Source organism: Mobula birostris, chromosome 4 (assembly GCF_030028105.1).
Source record: "Mobula birostris isolate sMobBir1 chromosome 4, sMobBir1.hap1, whole genome shotgun sequence".
NCBI classification, from domain to species: domain Eukaryota; kingdom Metazoa; phylum Chordata; class Chondrichthyes; order Myliobatiformes; family Myliobatidae; genus Mobula; species Mobula birostris.
The window spans coordinates 73,893,113-73,915,410 of NC_092373.1; positions in this window are offsets into that span (position 1 = coordinate 73,893,113).

Genomic DNA, 22,298 nt, shown 5'->3' on the forward strand with positions numbered 1-22,298 from the left:
ATGATAATTTGGAATCAAATTTCAAGAATATTTAACCATCAGTAATGCTTCTCCCAACTCAAGTAAACCTATGGACTTTGTGAAATCATAGTAGAACCTCCAACATTTGCAACACGGCACGGAGGTACAATTGTGGGAGGATGAATGGCAGCTTTCTTGTGACTGTAACATAGCACAGACGATCACAGACATTAACATCAGTTGAACAAAACCATTCTACTCATCGCACGTGTTCCATTGTCATCTGTCATTTGCTTTCTTTTATATTATACTCTTTCAAACATTCTTTTTAATTGTGTTAAATAGACTCCAGCTTCAGTAGCCTACCAATAACCTTCTGTACAGAAATAACGCCTTCCAATTTCTCATTCAATGTTTTTGTGCTATATATATATATGAATCGGAATTAGATTTAATATCATTGCCATATTTCATGAAATTTGTTAACTTAACAGCAGCAGTACAATGAAATAGATGATAAATAAATATAGAAAAAATCTGCTACATTAAGTCTATTAAATAGTTAGTTAAAATATGTTGTGCAAAATAACTGAAATAAGGAAGTAGTGAGGTAGTGTTTATGGGTTCAAAGTCCATTTAAAAATCAAATGGTAGAGGGGAAGAAGCTGATCTTGGATTGCTGAGTGTGTGCCTTTAGACTTATGTACCTCCTTCCCAACAGCAATAGTGTGAAGAGAGCATGTCCTGGGTGGTGGAGATCGTTAATGATGGACACCGTCTCCCTAGGCACCACTCCTTGAAGGTGCCTTGGATACTATGGAGGCTGCTACCCATGATAGAGCTGACTAATTTCACAAGTTTCTGCAATTTATTTCAATCTTGTACAGTAGCCTTTCAGAATGTTCTCCATGGTACATTTGTAGAAGTTTTTTGAGTGTTTTAGCTGGCAAACAAAATCTAGTCAAGCTCCTAATGAAATATAACCGCTGTCTCGTTTTTATAACTGTATCAATATGTTGCCTCCAGGTTAGGTACTCAGAGATTTTGACACTCAGGAATTTGAAATTTCTCACTGCTTCCACTTTTGATCCCACTATAAGGATTGGTTTGTGTTCCCTCATCTTACTCTTCCTGAGGTCCACAATCAGATCTTTGGTCTTGCTCAGTGCAAGGTTGTTGATGCGACACCATTTAGCTAACTGGTATATCTCGCTCCTGTATGCCCTTTCGCCACCATTTAATATTTAATAAATTTCCAAAAAAAACTTTCAACATCAATTCTTCAGAACTCTGAAGGCTTGCAGGAAATCACACATTTTTAGTCCTTTATCATTACAATGTCTTATTTTATATAGGAGATAGAAGATTCCCAGCCCCCTTCATGTGATATTTTAGTTCCAATAAGGAAGGATATTTTAATTGTGAATAAAAAGCTTACTAATAAGTTACAGCATTTCATTTTTTTAAGTAAAGTTGAACCTTGTACACCATTTTCTTAATTCTAAATACAATCCCTTTAGTGCCCTGAGGATGGTATATCAATGTTCTTTCCTTTGTTTGTATACAGCTGGTAAATGAGCTGAATGAGTGAGATTGGCCAAAAGCTGATAATTTTATCATTATCAAACTAAGTAATGATACAGATTAGGAATTGATTATTTAACTCCAAGACATGTTGGTAATGAAATGGATGAAGTGTTTTAATATTTCCATTGGGACGGTTCACAGAATACTAAATAATCAATGTAATCACAGAGGAAGCAGTAACTCAACCCACTAAGGAAAAGGTTGTGTTAATGCTAAAGCTTTCTGGCTCCTGCAGTGGGATCCTGCCACCTTTTGGTATGGAAATGAAAGATGCCTATAGCCAAACTTAGAAAAAAAACAGATTAGCTGTATGTTTGTAAAAGAAGTAAAGTCATTTTTTTTTGCAGGAACAAGACCAGGGTTTCTCTTTAATTGAGCTGCTTTGGATTAGTTTACACACATTCTATTGTAGAATATTTAAATATTAGTTTTTAAATTTGGCATTAAAAACAATGCATAAAAAGACCTTTTTGGGGCATTCATTCCAACATAAATTATATCTGTGCCAGCTAAACAAGCACGTTTGGTGTTATCCTTCATTTTTCCAGTTCTCTTCCTAAATCCATCTGGCTGTAGATCACATATTGTTAGACAATTCTGTCTTCTTAGAAGATACCCACCACCAAGTTCAAGGCATATTATACAGTCTGGGAAGCTGCCTGTAGTCACATTTAAACTGGTCATTGTTTGTTTAGCGTTCAGTAATAAATTGAATTTTCGCGTGTAGTTACTGTGACTCCTAGTCAAATACACCCTTCCTCTAAATAAGATTATCAAACTTTCACTGACTGTGGTAAATATGGTTCACCTTCATCTCAACAGCTTCTTAATTTCAGGTCAATTTTATTTGATTTTCTTCAGTTCACCACCCAGAACATTAGAGCAATGGATTTGAGTGTTTTTAAAAATGTCAAACAAACAGCAGAAGTAAGCCAGGGAAATACAGGCTGGTGAGCCTAAAGTCAGCAGTGGAAAAGTTGTTGTGAGATACAGGATTAATTGCTATTTGGAAAGGCAAGGACTGATTGGTAATAGTCAACATGGCTTTGTGCATGAGAAATTTTGTTTCATTCATCTGACTTTTTTGAAGAGGTGACCAAGAGGATTGGTGAGGGCAGGGTAGTAGAAGTAGCCTATATGGATCTTAACAAGTCCTTTGACATGGTCATTCAAGTTACTCTAGTCCAGATATTGAGATTGTATGGGATCAAGGATGTGCGAGCCAATTGGACACAAATTTGGCTTGGTGATATGAGGCAGAATGTGGTGGAGTCAGATTGGAGATTGGTGAGTCCTATGTAGTTATATATTAACGATTTGATGAAAATGTAGGTGCATGATTATTAAATTTACAAAAAAACCAGAACGGTGGTATAGTGAAAAGGGAAGTAGGATGTCTAAGGTATACTAAAGAGGACAATCTGGGTGTTCCCAAATGGATACCATGGATCAACTGGGAGATCCAATCTATACTGAAGTCTCAGATTGCGGTGTTTAATCAGGTGAACCTGACCTTTACAAGAAATTGAGATACTACCTCCATCAGGGATGCCACGAGACAAAATTGGATCCCAGATGAGCCATCCATTGCTATAACAAGCTACAAAGCACAATCAATCTGCATTACCAACAACAACACATGCCTTCCCGATGAGCTTAATGTATTCTATGCACATTTTGAACAGAAGAGATTGGAATGTCAACACTCGATGCACCTGTATTCACAGTCAACATTGTGGACATAAGATCTATCATTTGGAGAACTCATTGAAAGTATCTGGCCTGGATGGTGCACTGACCATGTCCTTACATACTCTAGAGATCAGCTGATGGGGGTATTTGCAGACATTTTAACCTCTCCCTGCTTCAAAATGAGGTTCCAACCTGCTTTAAGTACCAGGATAATTATCATCCTGCTACCTAGGGAAAAAACAGGTAATGTGCCTTAATAACTACTATCCAGTGGCTCTGACATCCACCATCATGAGGCGCTTTGAGAAAGTGGTCATAGCACACGTTACCTCCAGCCTGCCAGATACCTTTGACCACTGTGACTTGCCTAGTGCAAAAGCAGGTCTACAGTTTGTCCTACATTCTTTTCTGGAGCATCTCCACAATAAAGAAACTATGTTAGACTATTATTTATTAACTGTAGCTCTCCCTTTGATACTATCTCTAGATTCCAAGATCTGGGACTCAACACCCCCCATTACGACTGGATCCTTGACTTCCCGACCAAAAGACAGCAATCAATAAGGATAGAGAGTGATACTTCCACCTTGATTATTCTTAACACTAGCCCCACAAAGCTGTGTCCTGAACCCCTATTCCACTCCCTATACATTTACAACTGTGCAGCCAGATTCTGCTCGAAGTCTAATTACGAGCTTGCACATGATATCACCATAATGGGGCATATCTCAAATGATGATGAGTTTGAATACAGGAAGGAGGTAGAGAGCCCAGTTTCATGGCGTCATGACAACAATCTTTCCCTCAAGGACACCGAAAGAAAAGATCTGGTTATTCACTTCAGGAAGGAGGGTGGTGCACAAGTTCCTGTTTGCATCAGTGGTGCTGAGGTCAGGGTGGCTGAGAGCTTCAAGTTCCTGGGAGTGAACATCAGCAATATCCTGCACTGGTCCAGCGACGTGGATGTTATGGCCAAGAAAGCTCACCAATGTCTCTTCTTCCTCAGGAGGATGAAGATATTTGGCATTCCCCTTTCACTCTCACCAACTTTTATCAATGAACCATAGAAAACATCTCAGCTGGATGTGTCATGGCTTGGTCTGCCAGTGACCACAAGAAACTGCAGAGAATTGTGGTACAGTGCAGCACATCACGTAAACCAATCTCCTCGCCATGGAATCTATCTACAATTCTTACTAGCTCGGTGAAGCAGCCAGTGTACGAAGACCCCACCCATACACAGGTTTTCTCTTCTGCCCCCTCTCATTGAGCAGAAGATACAAAAGCCTGAAATCATGTGCCACCAGACTCAAAGACAGCCTAGGCAGCCTTCTACTCAACTTCATACGATTATTGAACAGTTCCGAAGTACAGCAAAATAGACTCTTGAGCTCACTAGCTTCCTCATAAAGACCTTGCACCTTATTTTCTACCTGCACTGCACTATCTCTGTAATGGGAACATTTCATTCGGCATTCTACTAATATTTTATTTTATACTGCCTTAATCAATTGATCTGTAAGAATGGTATGCAAGACAAGTTTTTCACTGGACCTCAGTACATGTGACAACAAAAAATTTATATAAAAGTTTTTGAATTTACTGACAGAATCTAGATCAACTGAGTAAGTGGGCAAGGGAAAGGCAGATGGAACTTAACGCAATCAAGGACATTGATCATGTGCATAGCCAGGGCTTTTTCCCAGGGCTGAAATGGCTAACACGAGGGGACATAGTTTTAAGGTGCTTGGAAAAACGTACCGAAGGGATGTCTGGGGTAAGTTTTTCACACAGAGAGTGGTGGGTGTATGTAATGCACTGTCAACGGCAGTGATGGAAGCTGATACAATAGGGTCTTTTAAGAGGCTCTTAGATAAGTGCATGGAGCTTAGAGAAATACAGGGCTAAGCACTAGGGAAATTCTAGGCAGTTTCTAAAGTAGGTTACATGGTCAGCACAACACTGTGGGCTGAAGGGCCTGTAATGTGCTGTAAATTTCATGTTCAATGTTCTATGTTCTAAGTGCATTTTGGGACGTTAATTCAAGGAAAGACTTAAACAATGAATGTCAGGGCACTGAGGAATGTTGTTGAACAGAGAAACATGGGAGTACATAGTTTCCTAAAAGAAGCATCGAGTACGAGTTGAAACATCATATCACTGTTGTCCAAAATGTTAGTTAGGCCACCCTTGGACAGCAGAAAAGATGTGACTAAGGTAGAGTGAGCACGGAAAATAAATTCAGAAGGATATTACCTGGATGGGCATAAGTTATAATGAGTGCTTGGGTAGGCTGAGTCTTTTTTCCCTGCAGCAAAGGAGGCTGAGAGGTGACACGAAAGGGGTATATCAAGTAGGCAAATGGAATGTTGGCCTTCATTGCTAGAGGGATTGAATTGAAGAGCAGAGGGGTCATGCTGCAACTGTACAGGGTACTGGTGAGGCTACACCTGGAGTACTGTGTGCAGTTCTGGTCTCCTTACTTGAGGAAGGATATACTGGTTTTGTAAGTGGTGCAGGTAGGTTCACCAGGTAAGGGGGTTAGACTATGAGCAGGGAATGAATCACCTGCGACTATACTTGCCGGAATTCAGAAGAATAAGAGGAGATCTTATAGAAATATATAAAATTATGAAAAGGATAGATAACATAGAGACAGGAAAGTTGTTTCGACTGGTAGGTGAGATTAGAAATAGGGGACATAGCCTCAAGATTAAAGAGGTAGATTTAGGACAGAGATGAGGAGGAACTACTTTTCCCAGAGAGTGGTGTATCTGTGGAATTCTCTGCCCAATGAAGCAGTGGAGGCTGCCTCAGTAAATATATTTAAGACAAGGTTGGATAGATTTTTGCATAGTAGGGAAATTAAGGGTTATGGGGAAACGGCAGCTGGGTGGAGATGTTGATGACCAGATCAGCCATGAATTTATTGAATGGCGGAGTAGACTTGACAGGCCAGATGGCCTACTCCTGCTCCTATTTCTTATGTTATTGTGTTCTTATAAAATTATGTGTCGCGAGCCCTGCTATCCTGTGCGGTGAGCTGTAAAGCATTGTGCTCTTAAGTATTCAGAAGACCTGAATTTGTTAATTGTTGTCTTAAGTAGAGTTGTTAAGACCTTGCTCTTTCTGTTTAATCTTCTCAAGCTTATTTTGAGTTGCACAAGTTTTCTGCATTCTGTGATTATTCAAAGCAGACTCCCAATCAGCACTTATCACAGAGTTATCAGTCTGAGAATGATTCGTCTTGCTGAGTCGTTCGATTGCACCACCGATGTTCTGATGGAATTCCTACATATAAACTCCTGCTTCTATCTCCTCGTGGGATTTCCATCATTCCTCCGCACCTAGGTTCAGTCGTTACCAGCACACACCGTAACATTACGAGAACCATAGGGTAGATAGTTACTGTCTGTTTACCATGATAGGGGTGTTTAAAACTAGAGATCATTGACTTAAGGTGAGAGGGAGAAGATAGAAAGGGGATCTGAGGTGTATATTTTTGATACAAAGAGTAGCTGGTGTCTAGAATGAGCTGCCAAAGGAGGTAGCAGAGGCAGGAACAATAACAACAGCTAAGAGGCATCTGGCAGATAGCTGAATGAGCAAGACATGTATAGATAGGGAATTAATTCAGATTCAGAATCAGGTTCATTATCACTGGCATGTGTTGTGAAATTTGTTAACTTAGCAGCAGCAGTTCAATGCAACCCTTCTTTCCTAGCGTGTCGCACCAGACAGTCAGCCATTCTTGCCTGGCGTGTGGTGTCAGGATTGGTCTCCTTTCGGATTAACCAGGTGACGATATCAACGTTTCTGACTCGTCCCTTGTTTTTAACGAGGCCAAGTGACTAGCTCAATGCTTAACCCAGCACGGATGGAAAGCATGCTTGGGGGTGTGGCCGGACTTGGATTCGAACTCGGGAGCCTTAGTTCCTAAGTCCGGCGCTGATGCCACTGTGCCACCAGCCAGCCAATACATAATATAGAAGAAAAATAAATAAATAAATAAACTACAGTATACACAGCAACACACATCAAAGTTGCTGGTGAACGCAGCAGGCCAAGCAGCATCTGTAGGAAGAGGTGCAGTCGATGTTTCAGGCCAAGACCCTTCGTCAGGACGGTATACACATATTGAATAGATTAAAAATCATGCAAAGACAGAAATAATATATATTCAAATAGTAAGGTAGTCTTCACAAGTTTAATGTCCATTTAGGAATCAAATGGCAGAGGAGAAGAAGCTGTTCCTGAATCGCTGAGTGTGTGCCTTCAGGCTTCTGTACCTCCTACTTCATGGTAACAGTGAGAAAAGGGCATGCCCTGGGTGCTGGAGGTCCTTAATAATGGATGCTGCCTTTCTGAGACACCGCTCCCTAAAAATGTCCTGGGCACTTTGTAGACTAGTGCCCAAATTGAGCTGACTAAATTTACAACCTTCTGCAGCTTCTTTTGGTCCTGTGCCATAGCTCCCCCCATACCAGACAATGTTGCAGCCTGTCAGAATGCTCTCCCTGGTACATCAATAGAAGTTTTTAACTGTTTTTGTTGACATGCCAAGGATATATCAGGTATGTGGGATTAGTATTGTTAGGCATGATGGTTGGCATGAACATGTTGGGCCATACAGCATGTTTCAATGCTTTATGTCCTTTCACCTCCATGACTCTAAATGATTAATGCGGCTGGAAGAGAGACATGGAGGGCTGTCATAAAGGAATTTACAGCCTGGTTCGGCTTAGCTGAACAGAGATATGAGAATAAAAAATTCTGTCTCTCTCTCTCTCTCTCTCTCTCTCTCTCTCTCTCTCTCTCTCTCTCTCTCTCTCTCTCCCTCCCTCCCTCCCTCCCTCTCCCTACTGAGGGGGAGAGATGTCTCGTCCCTGCCTCAGCAAGAGCAACAGCTTGGTGTTTTAATGTGAAAATGTACCGTGTTGCTTGTCCAAATTCCTCTGAGTCGAGGAGCGTCAGACTCTCACTCACTATCGAGGGAGAAAGAGAGCGCGCTCAAGTGCGGAGGCCTTCCTTCAACAGCAGTGTACATTGCCAGCCTGCCTGTTGTGTCAATGGTTCAATCTTCTGAGACGCTTCAGCTGGCAACACCAGAGAGGAATCGAGTCATCCACAGGGCTGCACCCTGAAGGCGAACGGCTTCTAGCTGCAGTTCATGGACTTCAACAGAACATAAGAACATAAGAATTAGGAGCAGGAGTAGGTCACCTTGCCTATTGAACCTGCACCAGATCATGGCTGATCTGTCCATGGGCTCATCTCCATCCTCCTGCATTTTCCCCATAACCCTTAATTCCCCTACTATGCAAAAATCTATCCAACCTTGTCTTAAATAAATTTGCTGAGGTGGCCTCCACTGCTTCAATGGGCAGAGAATTCCACAGATTCACCGCTCTCTGGGAAAAGTAGTTCCTCCTTATCTCTGTCCTAAATCTACTCCCTTGAATCTTAAGGCAATGTTCGCTAGTTCTAATCTCACCTACCAGTAGAAACAACTTTCCTGTCTCTATCTTATCTATCCCTTTCATTTTTTTTATATTTCTATAAGATCTCCTCTCATTCTTCTGAATTCCAGAGTGTATAGTCCCAGGCGACTCAATCTCTCCTCATACTCTAACCCCCGATCTCTAGAATCAGCCTGGAGAACCTCCTGTGTACCGCCTCCAAGACCAGTATATCTCTCTTCAAGTAAGGAGACCAGAACTGCATGCAGTACTCCATGTGTGGCCTCACCAATACCTTATATAGTTGCAGCATAACCTCCCTGCTCTTAAATTCAATCCCTTGAGCAATGAAGGACAAAATTCCATTTTCCTTTTTGATAGCCTGCTGCACCTGCAAACCAACTTTTTGTGATTCACGCACAAGCACTCCCAAGTCCCTCTGCACAGCTGCATGCTGCACTTTTTTTTTTACCATTTAAATAATAATTTGCTGTTCCATTTTTTTCTTCCGAAGTGGATGACCTTGCATTTACCAACATTGTACTCCATCTGCCAGACCTTTCCCACTCACTTAACCTTTCTTTATCTTTCTGCAGACTCTCCATATCTTCTGCGCCATTTGTTTTCCCACTCAATTTAGTATCATCAACTAACTTAGATACACTACACTCGGCCTCCTTTTCCAGATTGCTAATGTATATCATGAAGATTTATAGACCCAGCACTGACCTCTGCGGTCCACCACTTACCACTAATTACCAACCAGAGTAACACCCATGTATCCCAACTCTCTGCTTTCTATTACTTAACCTATACTCTATCCATGTTAATACGCTATCCCCAAATCTACAGATCTTTATCTTATGTCTTTTATGTGGCACCTTATCAAACATCTTCTAGAAATCCAAGTAAATAACATCCATCTGTTTCCCTCTATGCACTGCACTCATTATATCCTCAAAAACTCCAGTATATTTGTCAAACAGGACCTGCCTTTGCTGAATCCATGCTGTGTCTGCCTGATGAATCCATTTCTTTCCAGATGCCTCGCTATTTCTTCTTTAATGATAGCTTCAAGCATTTTCCCAACTACAGAAGTTAAACTAACTGACCAATAGTTACCTGCCTTTTGCCTACATCCTTTTTTGAACAGTGGCGTGACATTCGCCATCTTCCAATCTGCTGGGACCTGCCCAGAGTCCAGAGAATTTTATATAACATAAGAACATAACAACATAAGAAATAGGAGCAGGAGTAGGCCATCCAGCCCATCGAGCCTGTCCTGCAATTCAATAAGATAATGGCTGATCTGTCTGTAAATAACAGCTCCATCTACCTGCCTTTTCCCCATAATCCTGAATTCTCTTACTATGTAAAAACCTATCTAACTGTTTCTTAAACATATTTAGTGAGGAAGCCTCAACTGCTTCCCTGGGCAGAGAATTCCACAGATTCACCACTCTCTGGGAAAAACAGTTTCTCCTCATCTCCATCCTAAATCTTCTCTCCTGAATCTCGAGGCAATGTCCCCTAGTTCTAGTCTCACCTACAGCACCAATGGAAACAACTTTCCTACATCTATCTTATCTATCCCTTTCAAAATTTTGCATGTTTCTATAAGATCCCCTCTCATCTTTCTGAACTCCAGAAAGTATAGTCCCAGGTGACTCAATCTCTCCTTATAGGTTAACCCCTTCATCCCTGGAATCAACCTAATGAACCTCCTCTGCACTGCCTCCAAAGCCAGTATATCCTTCCTCAAGTATGGAGTATGGACACCAGAACTGCACACAGTACACCAGGTGCAGCCTCACCAGTACCCTGTATAGTCGCAGCATGACCTCCCTACCCTTGAATTCAATCCCTCAGGCAATGAAGGCCAACATTCCATTTGCCTGTTGTACCTGCAAGCCAACTTTTTGCGATTCATGAACAAGCACTCCCAAGTCCCTCTGCACAACAGCATGCTGCAGTCTGTCACCATTTAGATAATAATCCACTCTTCTATTATTCCTTCCAAAGTGGATGATCTTGCATTTACCAATGTTGTATTCCATCTGCCAGACCTTGGCCCATTCATTTAACTATCTATATCTCTCTGCAGACTCTCCACATCCTCTGTACAATTTGCTTTTCCACTCAGTTTAGTGTCATCAGCAAACTTTGCTACTCTACACTCAGTCCTCTCTTCCAAATCATCAATGTAAATGGTAAACAGCTGTGGGCCCAGCACCAACTCCTGCAGCACCCCACTCACCACTGACTGCCAACCAGAGAAACATCCATTTATACCAACTCTCTGCCTTCTATCGGTTAACCAATCCACTATCCATGCCAATCCACTTCCTCCGATTCCATGCATCTGTATCTTAATTATAAGTCTCTTATGTGGCACCTTATCGAACGCCTTCTGGAAATCCAGGTGTATGACATCCATTTGTTCCCCTCTCTCCACTGCACTCATTATGTCGTCAAAGAACTCCAGTAAGTTTGTCAAACAGGACCTGCCCTTTCTGAATCCATGCTGTGTCTGTCTAATGGAACCACTCCTTTCTAAATGTTTCACTATTTCTTCCTTAATGACAGCTTCAAGCATTTTCCCGACTACAGACATTGAGCTAACTGGCCTATAGTTGCCCGTCTTTTGCCTACATCCTTTTTTAAAAAGTGGCATGACGTTTGCTGTCTTCCATTCCGCCGGGACCTGCTCAGTGTCTAGAGAGTTTTGATAAATGATTACCAATGCATCTACTATAACCTCCCCCAATTCCTTTAGCACCCTGGGATGCATCCCATCAGGACCAGGGGACTTACCTACCTTCAGGCCCTCTAGTTTGATCATCACTATCTCTTTAGTGACAGTGAATTTATCGAGGTCCTCACCTCCCATTTCGTCCATAACATCCTTCTTTGGCATATTAGACGTGTCTGCCACCGTGAAGACCGACACAAAATAGTCATTCAATGCCTCAGCCATTTCCTTATCACCCAATATCAATTTCCCCTTTTCGTCTTCCAAGGGATCTATGTTGACTTTAACCATTCTCCGCCGCTTTATATATTTATAAGAACTTTTGCTATCTGTTTTTATCATTTTTGTAGATCATCACCAAAGCCTCTACTATAACTTCTGCTATTTCTTTCAGTACCCTGACATGCATTACATCAGGACCAGGGGACTTACCTATCTTCATGCCCACATTTTGCTTAGCACTTCCTCTTTAGTGATAGCTATTGAATCGAGGTCCTCACCTCCCATTGCATCCATAACATCTCTCTTTGGCATGTTAGCTGCATCCTCCACTGTGAAGACTGACACAAAATTGTCATTCAAAGCCTCAGACATTTCCTCATCACCAAATATCAATTCCTCCTTCTCGTCCTCCAAGGAACTTACATTCACTTTAGCCATGCTTTTCAGCTTTATATAATTATAAAAACTTTTATAATCCATTCTTATATTTTGTGCTAGTTTTTTTTATTTTCTTTTCTTTCTTTATTGCTTCCCTAATGGTACTTTGTTGCTTTTTAAAGTTTTCCCAATCTTCCAGTTTCCCACTACTCTTGGTGACCTTGTATGCATGAGCTTTTAGTTTAATGCCTTCCTGTATTCCCTTAGTTATCTAAGGCTGGCTTTCCCCACCCTTACTGTCCTTGCTTTTACCTGGAATATACTTTTGTTGAGCACCGTGAAAAATCTCTTTGAAAGATTTACACTGTTCCTCAACCATCCCACCATACAGCCTGTGTTACCAGTCTGCACTAACCAAATCCTCCCTCACCTCATTGTAGTCTCCATTGTTTAGACATAATACACTAGTTTTAGATTGAACTAGCGCACTCTTCATTTCTATGAAAAATTCAGTCATACTATGATCACTCTTTCCAAGAGGATCCCTAACTACAAAATCACTAATTTTACCTGTCTCATTGCACAGAACCAGATCTAAGATAACATGATCCCTTGTAGGTTCAGTAACATGCTGTTAAAGAAAGCCATCATGGATGCATTCTATGAAATCCTCCTCAAGACTGCCTCAACCAACTTGATCCACCCAATCTATGTGCAAGTTAAAGTCCATCATGATAAGTGCTGTTCCATTCTTACATGCCTCCGGTATTTCTCTGATTATTGCCTGTGTCACTGTAATGTTATTATTTGGTGGCTGATAGCCAACTCCCACCGGTGATTTTTTCCCTTTACTGTTCCTAATCTCTACCCAGATGGAACACCCACCACCTTGAAAAAGAAAACAAAAGACATGAGAAGAGGAGAATTAAACTGTTCCATGGACGAACTGGAAGAAGTCACGCAGGTCCACTAAAACCTCTGACACCATCTCCAGTGTGTGTGAAAACTTGCAATTCAAAGCCCAAGATTGGCAGTCATGCAGAAATATTTAATTTTCTACATAAAAGGAATATAACAACATCATGGGCTCCGTTATGGAGAGGGGAAATCTCGAAGAACATATACTCCATAAACTTGAGAAGGTTGAACAGGGAATGGACAAAGCTGAATGGGTTAAGTCCTGGAGACCAGAGGAGCGTTGGCATTGATGGAAAAGCCAATCAAAGAGGAAGGGAGATAAAGCAGCAGTCATTCTTTGTCATGTTTCTTTGTAAGAGAGAACAAGATGCCTGGAATTGCAAAGTATACAATGTAGTAGAGCTATGGAAGGACAGGGATGAATATGGGGAACAGAGGCAGTGCACAAGTAGAACCGGATGGAATGAAGGAACAGGTAGTACACTAACAGAGAGAGAAGTGGGTGAAAAACAGGCAGAATAATTAGAACAATAAAATAACTAATTACTCAGGGATTGAGGAAGATTGAGAGGTAAAAGGAATATGGCCCGCAGCTGGGTGCTCACTGGGCAGCTGCCTTGGGAATTACTGCTGAGAAAGGTGATGAGGTAAATTTGGGAAAGGAGTTGACAAGTGGGCCACTAACAAGTTGAGGAGTTGACAAGTTGACCCACTAACAGGAGAGGTTAGACTCAGTACTGCCTGTCGGAAGGGAACGGTTAGGGAACAGGGAATGACAGCCTCGGGACCGCCATGATCCCAATCGGCCACTCACATTCATCACCACTACTGACAAGCCCCTCACCCCAGGGGAAAAGCAGAGCATTTTGTCTGAACTGTTGTCAATTAGAGTTCCGTGTGACAATGCAGAATTTTGGCCAAAGCTAGAAGAAATGACCAAAATACACCAGATGTACCCCAAAGAAGTACTCTTATTGGTTAAATCTAAATGCCCGAGAAATATGTGGGACAGGCTGGAACATGGATAATTTGTCAGAATGCCAGCAATGAGGAAAGATAGCGGAACTTTAAGGAAGAAGTGAGGCAGTGACTTGAAGGAGGAGAGAGTAACTGGGGAATGATGATGTCAGTTGTTTAGAAGGCCGATGAACCTGACATGGACGATGCAGAGTGAAAATATTGGGCCTATGAGATATACTCAGGGCTGGGCAATCGAGACAGAGATGACCCAATCTTCCTGAAAAGTAAGGGCAGAGCTCAGCTCACCAGGATGTTTCAGACTTAGAGATAACAGTAGGATTCACCTACTTCACAATAGTTTAATGGGCTGGGGAAATAGATTGAACAAAAGGGAAAATAGTTGTAGTAGATGTAGCAGCTGTGAAGATGCAGGAATCTTGCTTTGTTTGCCAGTTTATTTAGTGACAGGCTGCTGCTGAGACAGTTGTCCAGAGTTTAGTGAAGGAACTAAAACACCAGGGGATAATAAGAGAGAGATGAACTCAATCTATAGAGAGGATTAGCAATCAATGTTTTGGCCTGAGACCCTTCATTAGGACTTGATGAAGGATCTCAGCCTGAAACACTGACTGTTTAGTCCTCTCCTTAGAAGCTGCCTGACCTGCCAAGTTCCTCCAGCATTTTGTGTGTATTACTCATTTACTTTTTTTTTGGTTTTCTAAATGTTGTGTTTTAGGATGCTCAAAGGATTATTTTGAAACCATAAAAAAAATAGTTTTATTTATTGCTCAGCAAAGTCTTATTTTACACTAAGCATCTCTCTAAAGCAGGGATTCCTGACCTGGGGTCCATGGACTCCTTGCTTACTGGCATTGGTCCGTGGCATAAAAAATGATTGGGAACACCTGCTCTAACAGAAGCCAATCAATTAAGTCAGGTTGCATTTGTTGTTGTATGCAAAAGTACGAGTAAAGGAGCAATAAAAAATTTCCTTGCAGCAGCATCACAGCCACATAAATACGGGCAACACACACAATATAAATTATACATATATTTTACAAGTCAGTGATGAGAGAGAGAAAAATATTGAGTAAAAACAAGAACTTTGTGCAAAAAAAAACAAAGACCACTATCAATTAAATCAGTTCCATGGAAGTTCAAGAAATAGTTGGCAGTGTTCCATTGTTGAGATAGATTAGAGTTAGACAGGTCAATTCAAAAAGCCTGGTAGTTGTGGAAAAGCAGCTGATCCCGAACCCGGTTGTGTGGGACTTCAGGCTTCTGTATCTCCTCTTTGATGGTAGCAGCAAGAAGAAGGCAAGGCTGGAAAAGTGGTGATCCTTGATGGAGCACCTCTTGTTGATGCTGTCTGTGGTGGGGACACTTGTGTCCTTGATAGACTAAGCTGTGCTCATAATTCTCTCTAGTCTCCTACATTCCTGTGTGTTGGAATTGCCATACTAAGCTATGATGCAACCAGTCAGGATACTCAAAACACTTCATCTGTGTTTTTTTTTAAGATATCTGATAACATGCCAAATCTCCTTCAACTTCTAAGAAAGAAGAGGCTCTGCTATGTCTTCTTCTTGTTTTTCTCCATGAGCTTAGCCTAGGACAGGCCATCTGAAATTTTAACACCAAAATATTTGAAACTGCTTACTCTCGCCACTCTGACACACCAATGGGAATTGGCATGTAGCCAAAAAAACTACTTGCAGATTCTATGGCCAAGTATGCAGATGATATGAAGATAGGTGGTGGGACAGGTAGTGTAAGGAAGCTTAGAGTTTACAGAAAGAAGTGGTAGATTAAATATAGTGTGGGGAAGTGTATTATCATGACCTTTGGAAGAAGGAATAAAAGCATAGTCTAGCTTCTAAACAGGGAGATTTTTTTTTAAATTGGAGGTGTAAAGGGACTTAGGTGTCCTCATGCAGGATTCCCTAAAGGTTAACTTGCAGGTTGAGTCAGTGGTAAAGAAGGTAAATACAACATTAGCATTTATCTTGAGAGAACTAGAACATAAAAGCAAGGATGAAATACTGAGGTTTATAAAGTATTGATCAGAATGCACTTGGAGTGTGAACAGTTTTGGGACCCTTATCTGAGAAAAGATGCACTGGCATTGGAGAAGATCCAGAGCAGGTTCACAAGAATGATTCTGGGAATGAAAGGTTTAACATACGAGGAGTGTTTGATGACTCTGGGCCTGTACTCACTGGTGTTAAGAATGAAGGGGGTTCTCATTGCAACCTATCAAATATTGAAAGGCCTATATAGAATGCATGTAGAGAGTATGTTTCCTTAAGTTGGTTAGTTCAGGCCCAGACAGCACAGCCTCATAATAAGGGACATCCATTTGGAGAGATAATAAGGAAGAATTTCTTTAACCATATGGTGGCAAATCTGTGGTATTAATTGCCACAGACAGCAGTGGGGGCTAAGTCATTGGATATATTTAAAGTAGAGGTTGATAGTTTCTTAATCAGTTGGGGTGTCAAAGATTACAGGAAAAAGCAGGAGAATAGGGAGAATTGAGTCTTCATGATGAAATGGCTAAGCATATTCAATAGGCCAAATGGCCTATTTCTGCTCCTGGTTTTATATGGTATTTCTTTAGACTTTTCCCCCAGTAATGGCCATTAGCAGAAGCCACATACTCATCTCCAAGATCTCAAATGCAATACTGTATACAATTCAATCTTGTAGGTAAATTTTTATGTCATAATCCCAAATATTTCAGAACATTGTTCAGATATTGTGCTATTCCTCGAGGTTGAGGATGATGGTCTTCATTCTGAAGAAGTGGCCCACAGAGCGAAGACGCTTGTGCGTGTATTTGTTTAATGTGTACTTGATGTTGCACTCCAAGAAGCACACGATACTTCACAAATCAACCAACTGATCCCAATGGCATGGAAACCACGATGATTGGAGCTGATGGATTTGTTGCAGCCTTCATCTGCCTTCACAGCCAGTGAGTTCGAAGTTACTTTGTCCACCTGTTCCACCGTTGAGGTCTTGGTTGGATTGTCCTTTGTCAGGGACCTCACCGTCGACCTTACCACCATGGGTGACCCTACCAGGAGCATAGCTCCAGATGGCATTGCTCTCAGGATCACAGGACCACACAAGCTTCTCCACCACGACAAGGTGACAATCCACGGAGAAGGTTCAGATTTACTTAAACATATAAAGTGGCTCTTCTTTAATGCTTATTTGAACAGCATCTCATTTTAAAAATATATGCCAGTAGAAAATGCGCAAATAATTAAAGTACTAGAGTCATAACAAACAAACTGGGATATTAGAAATAGAACCCAAGCTGCTCCCAATTAAATATGTGGGAGTGATGGGGGAGGGGATGTGAAATTTTAATGTTACTGTTTACTTGTGATTCTGATGGAAACATAATTAAAAATGGGCAACTACCCTGCTGTGATGTACACGTAAAATGTATTTTATTACAACAAATAGATGTTCAGAGCGCAATTAATTTTCATTCATTAAAGGGAACATTCACTTATTTTAACTTTAAAATGTATCTACTCTGATCTGCACAGAGTTCCAAAGATAGGCATGCTTCTTCTCCCCTTCCCTTTGCCCCTGATTTTGTTTTCACTATTTTTCAGTGTGTTTAAGACAGTTAAAGTTATTTGCTCAGTTTCTTTTATTTCACATAATTATTTCCTCAGTCTCTTTCTTAAGGGACAAACATTAAATGTAGTTCCTCTCAAAACAGCACACACAAAATGCAGGTAGAACTCAGCAGAATGGGCAGCATCTCTAAAAAGGAATGCACAGTCTATGTTTTGGGCTGAGATCCTTCATCATGACTTCCAGTAATTATAAACATCATCTTTTGTATTCAGGATTCTTACTGTCACATTTATCAAATAATGCCTTGATGTCCACTGTAATTATTTTCACATCACTTCCATAATTCAGCTCTTCTATTCATGCTTTTTTTAAAATGACTATCACTATATTCATGATTGACAGGCATATGATGAGGGAATAACCAGGCAGAATCAATTTGTTCTATTTTTTGTGTATAGGCTTACCTGGAAAATCTTCCATGATGGATGATTGATAATCTTTAGCTATACAATTAGGATGCTGACATCTCCTATTGTTTTTGGTGCATCCAGTGAGTTTTACCACTTCCAGGTGGAGAGTGAATCAAATATTTTGAAATATGGCTTCTTTGATGTCAATCTTAAGAGGTTGGGGGCTGTGAATCTTTGAGATTTTCTTCTCCAGGAGCTATGGATATTAATTTATTATGTATATCCAAGATTGAGATTATTGGATTTAGATCTATAGATATCCAGTAGGAAAATTGGAATTGCACCCGAAGATCAGATCAGCCACGGTATTACTGATTGGTAGAACAGCAATATGTGTCAGTGTCGATCCCGTTCTTGCTTCTAAGTTCTGATGCAGGACATTTCCAGAGAGCTGGTTTTGCATATGCTGTAGTGTTACTATTCCGAAAACACTAATACACAGTCTTAGAACAGAGAACAGAGTTTAAAAGAACTGAAGAGTTCACATTAATGTTGCTGATAGACAACATGCTGGAGGAAACTGTAGCAAAGAAAATCGGAAATGAAAGAATATTAATAACGCCCGCTCCTCAGTGAATTCCACGCCCACCACTCTGCTAAACTCTTCTTCCATCACCTGTCTCTGAGCCCACTTCTTTAGCAAGAATTCCGCCCGTTTCCAACGCTGCCTCTGTTCTTGGACACCTCGCTCTGGTTTTGCCTGTTCTGGATCTTTTCATCTCGAATTGCCAACGAGATAGCAATTGCTTCAACTTCAGCACTCATTTCTTCGTCTCAAACCTTACTCCAGATCATCAGGCCACTGTTTCCAACAAATCACTGATCTCATAAAATATGGAGAACTCCATCTACCACCACCACACTCATAGTTCCCTTACCCTGCACTGCTCATTTCTACCTTAAAGCTCTTCACTTATTCCACAGGATACAGAATAAAGTATAGGAGCTTGTAGCACAATTACAGATTAGCATGTGTGACGTTATGGACATCACCGAATCGTGACTGAAAAAAGATTATAGCTGGGAGCTTAAAATTAAAGCGTACACACTGAATGGAAAGAACAGGTAGATAGGCAGAGGGGTGGCGTGTCTCTGTCGGTAAAAATGAAATCAAATCATTAGAAGGAGGTGACTTCGGATCAAAAGGTGTTGAAGTATTGGGAGTTATAAGGAAGCGGTCTACAAATTTGAACTGGAGATAGAAAATGCATGTCATAATCATGGGCGATTTCAATATGCAGGTAGATTCGGAAAATGAGGCTGGTGCTGGATCCCAAGATGAGGAATTTCTAGATTGTCTGTGAGATGGCTTTTTAGAACAGCTCGTGGTTGAGCCCACAAGGTGATTACCTATTCCGGATTGAGTGTTGTGTAATGAAGGGGTTAGATTAGGGAGTTTAAGAGAAAGGAACCCTTAGGGGTTCATACTATGACAGAATATTAATTATAGAATATTCATAATATGATAGAATTCACTCTGTAATTTGAGAGAGGGGATCTAAAGTCAGATTTATCAATATTATGCTGGAGAAAAGAATATTACAGAAAATATACTAGCATGGATAAAGCATTGACTGATTGGCAGGATGCAAAGAGTGAGAATAAAGGGAGCCTTTCCTGTTTGGCTGCCGGTGACTAGTGGTCTTCCACAGGGGTGAGTGTTGGGACTTCTTTTTACGTTATATGTCAATGACTTGGATGACAGAATGAATGGCTTTGTGGCTAAATTTGCAAACTATACAAAGATAGGTAGTCTGCAGGAAATAGGGAGGTTGCAGAAGGATTTAGTCATATTAGGAGAATGGACAAAGAAGTGGCAGGTAGAACACAGTGTCAGGAAGTATATGATCATGCACTTTGGTAGAAGAAATAAAAGGGTATACTACTTTCTAAATGGAGAGAAAATTCAAAAAATCTGAGGTGCAAAGGAACTTAGAAGTCTCGTACAGGATTCCCTGAAAGGTTCATTTGCAGGTTGAATTGGTGGTAAGGAATGCAATGTGATGTTAGCATTCACAACAAGTACACTAGAACATAAATGCAAGGACGTAATGTTGAGGATTTATGAAGTACTGTTGAGGCCTCAGTCGAAGTATTGTGACCCCATTGAAATCTATCGAATGTTGAACGGCCTCGATAGAATGGATGTGGAGAGGATGTTTCCTATGGTGTGGGAGTCTAAGACCAAGGGGGACAGCCTCAGAATAGAGAGGCTCCCTTTTAGAATGGAGATGAGGAGGAATGTCTTTAGCCAGAGAGTTGTGAATCTGTGGAATTAATTGCCGCAAGCAACTATGGAGGCCAAATCATTGGATATATTTGATAGATTCTTGATTAGTCAGGACATGAAGGGATAAGGGGACAAGGCAGGAGATTGAGGCTGGGAGGGAAAATGGATCAGCCGTGATGAAATGGTGGAGCAGACTCAAAGGGCCAAATGGATGGAGGAGCAACACCTTATATTCTATCTAGCGAGCCTCCAACCCAATGGCATGAACATCGGTTTCTCCACCTGGTAATTATTATTTTCTTTTCTGTTCCCCTTCCCTTTTTTTCCCACTCTGGCCTCTTCTCTCTTCTCCTCACCTGTCTATCACCACCACCTAGTGCCTCTCCTTCCCGTTCTCCCATGGTCCACTTTCTTCTGTCAGAATCAGAATCCTTTATTATCGCCAAGTATGTGGACACATACAGGGAATTTGATGCCTGTTTCCCTGAGCTCTCGCTATACAGAATCAAAAAGCAAACAATAGTGCAAATAATCGTGAACTATATACAATGAGGTATACCTGTGTATGTACAGGTGGACTTGGTTTATAATAGACTAAAATTCAAGTGTTCGTAAGACTGATGGCACATGGAAAGAAACTGTTCTTGTATCTATTTGTCCTGGCATACAGTGATCTAAAGCGCCTACCAGAAGGAAGGAGCTGGAACAGGTGATGTCCAGGGTGTGATGGGTCTACAATTATGCTGCTTTCTCGCTTCCTGACTCTAGATGCATATAAATTCTGGATCGAGGGCAGCTTCACACCAATAATCCTTTCCGCAGCCCTGACGGTTCTTTGGAGTCTATTCTTGTCTTGTTTGGTAGCTGATTCAAACCAGACAGAGATGGATGAACAGAGAACAGACTGGATTATTCCTGAATAAAATTGAATCAGCAGCTCCTGAGGCAGGTTGTACTTCCTGAGTTGACGTACGAAATACAACCTCTGCTGAGCCTTTTTGATAAGCGTGTCTGTGTTGGGTGTCCACTTCAGGTCCTGGGAGATTGTGACACCCAGAAACCTGAAGGTCTCCGCAGCAGACACAATACTGTTGAGTATGGTGAGTGGGGGGAGTATTGGGGGGCTCCTCCTGAAGTCCACTGTCACCTCCAAAGCCTTGAGCGTATTTAGCTCCGGATTGTTCTGACCATACCAGAGGGCCAGCCGTTCCACCACCCATCTGTATGCAGACTCATCACCGTCTTGGATAAGGCCAACGACAGTTGTGTCATCTGCAAACTTCAGGAGTTTAACAGATGGATCCTGTGAGGTGCAGTCATTAGTGTAAACGGAGAAGAGCAGTGGGGAGAACACACACATCCCTGGGGGGCACCGGTACTGATTGTCCGGGTGCTAGAAATGATGCTCCCCAGCCTCACTTGCTGCACCCAGTCAGTCAGGAAGCTTGTGATCCACTGACAGATGGCGGGGGAGACAGTGAGCTGGGTGAGTTTGGAGTGGAGGATTTCTGGGACGATGGTGTTGAACGCCAAGCTGAAGTCAACAAACAGGGCCCTCGCAAAAGTTCCTGGGTTGTCGAGGTGTTGTAGTATGTAATGCAGTCCCATGTTGACTGCATCATCCACTGACCTATCTGCCTGATAGGCAAACTGCAAGGGGTCCAGCAGGGGGCCTGTGATGTCCTTCAGGTGAGCCAACACTCGCCTCTCAAAGGACTTCATGACCACAGATGTCAAGGCAACAGGCCTGTAGTCATTTAGTCCCTTGATAGTGGGTTTCTTAGGGACTGGAATGATAATGGAGTGCTTGAAGCAATAAGGGACTTCACACAGCTCCAATGATCTGTTGAAGGTCCGTGTGTAGATGGGGGCCAGCTGATCAGCACAGGTCTTCAGGCAGGAGGGTGACACGCCGTCTGGGTCTGGCACTTTCCTGGTCTTCTACCTCCGGAACAGCTGACTCACCTCCCTCTCACAGATCCTGAGTGCAGGTATGAGAGGGTTGAAGTGAAGGGGGGTAGGGGGAGCAGTTTTTGTAATGTGGGGTGAGAAAGTGAACACTGAGATGT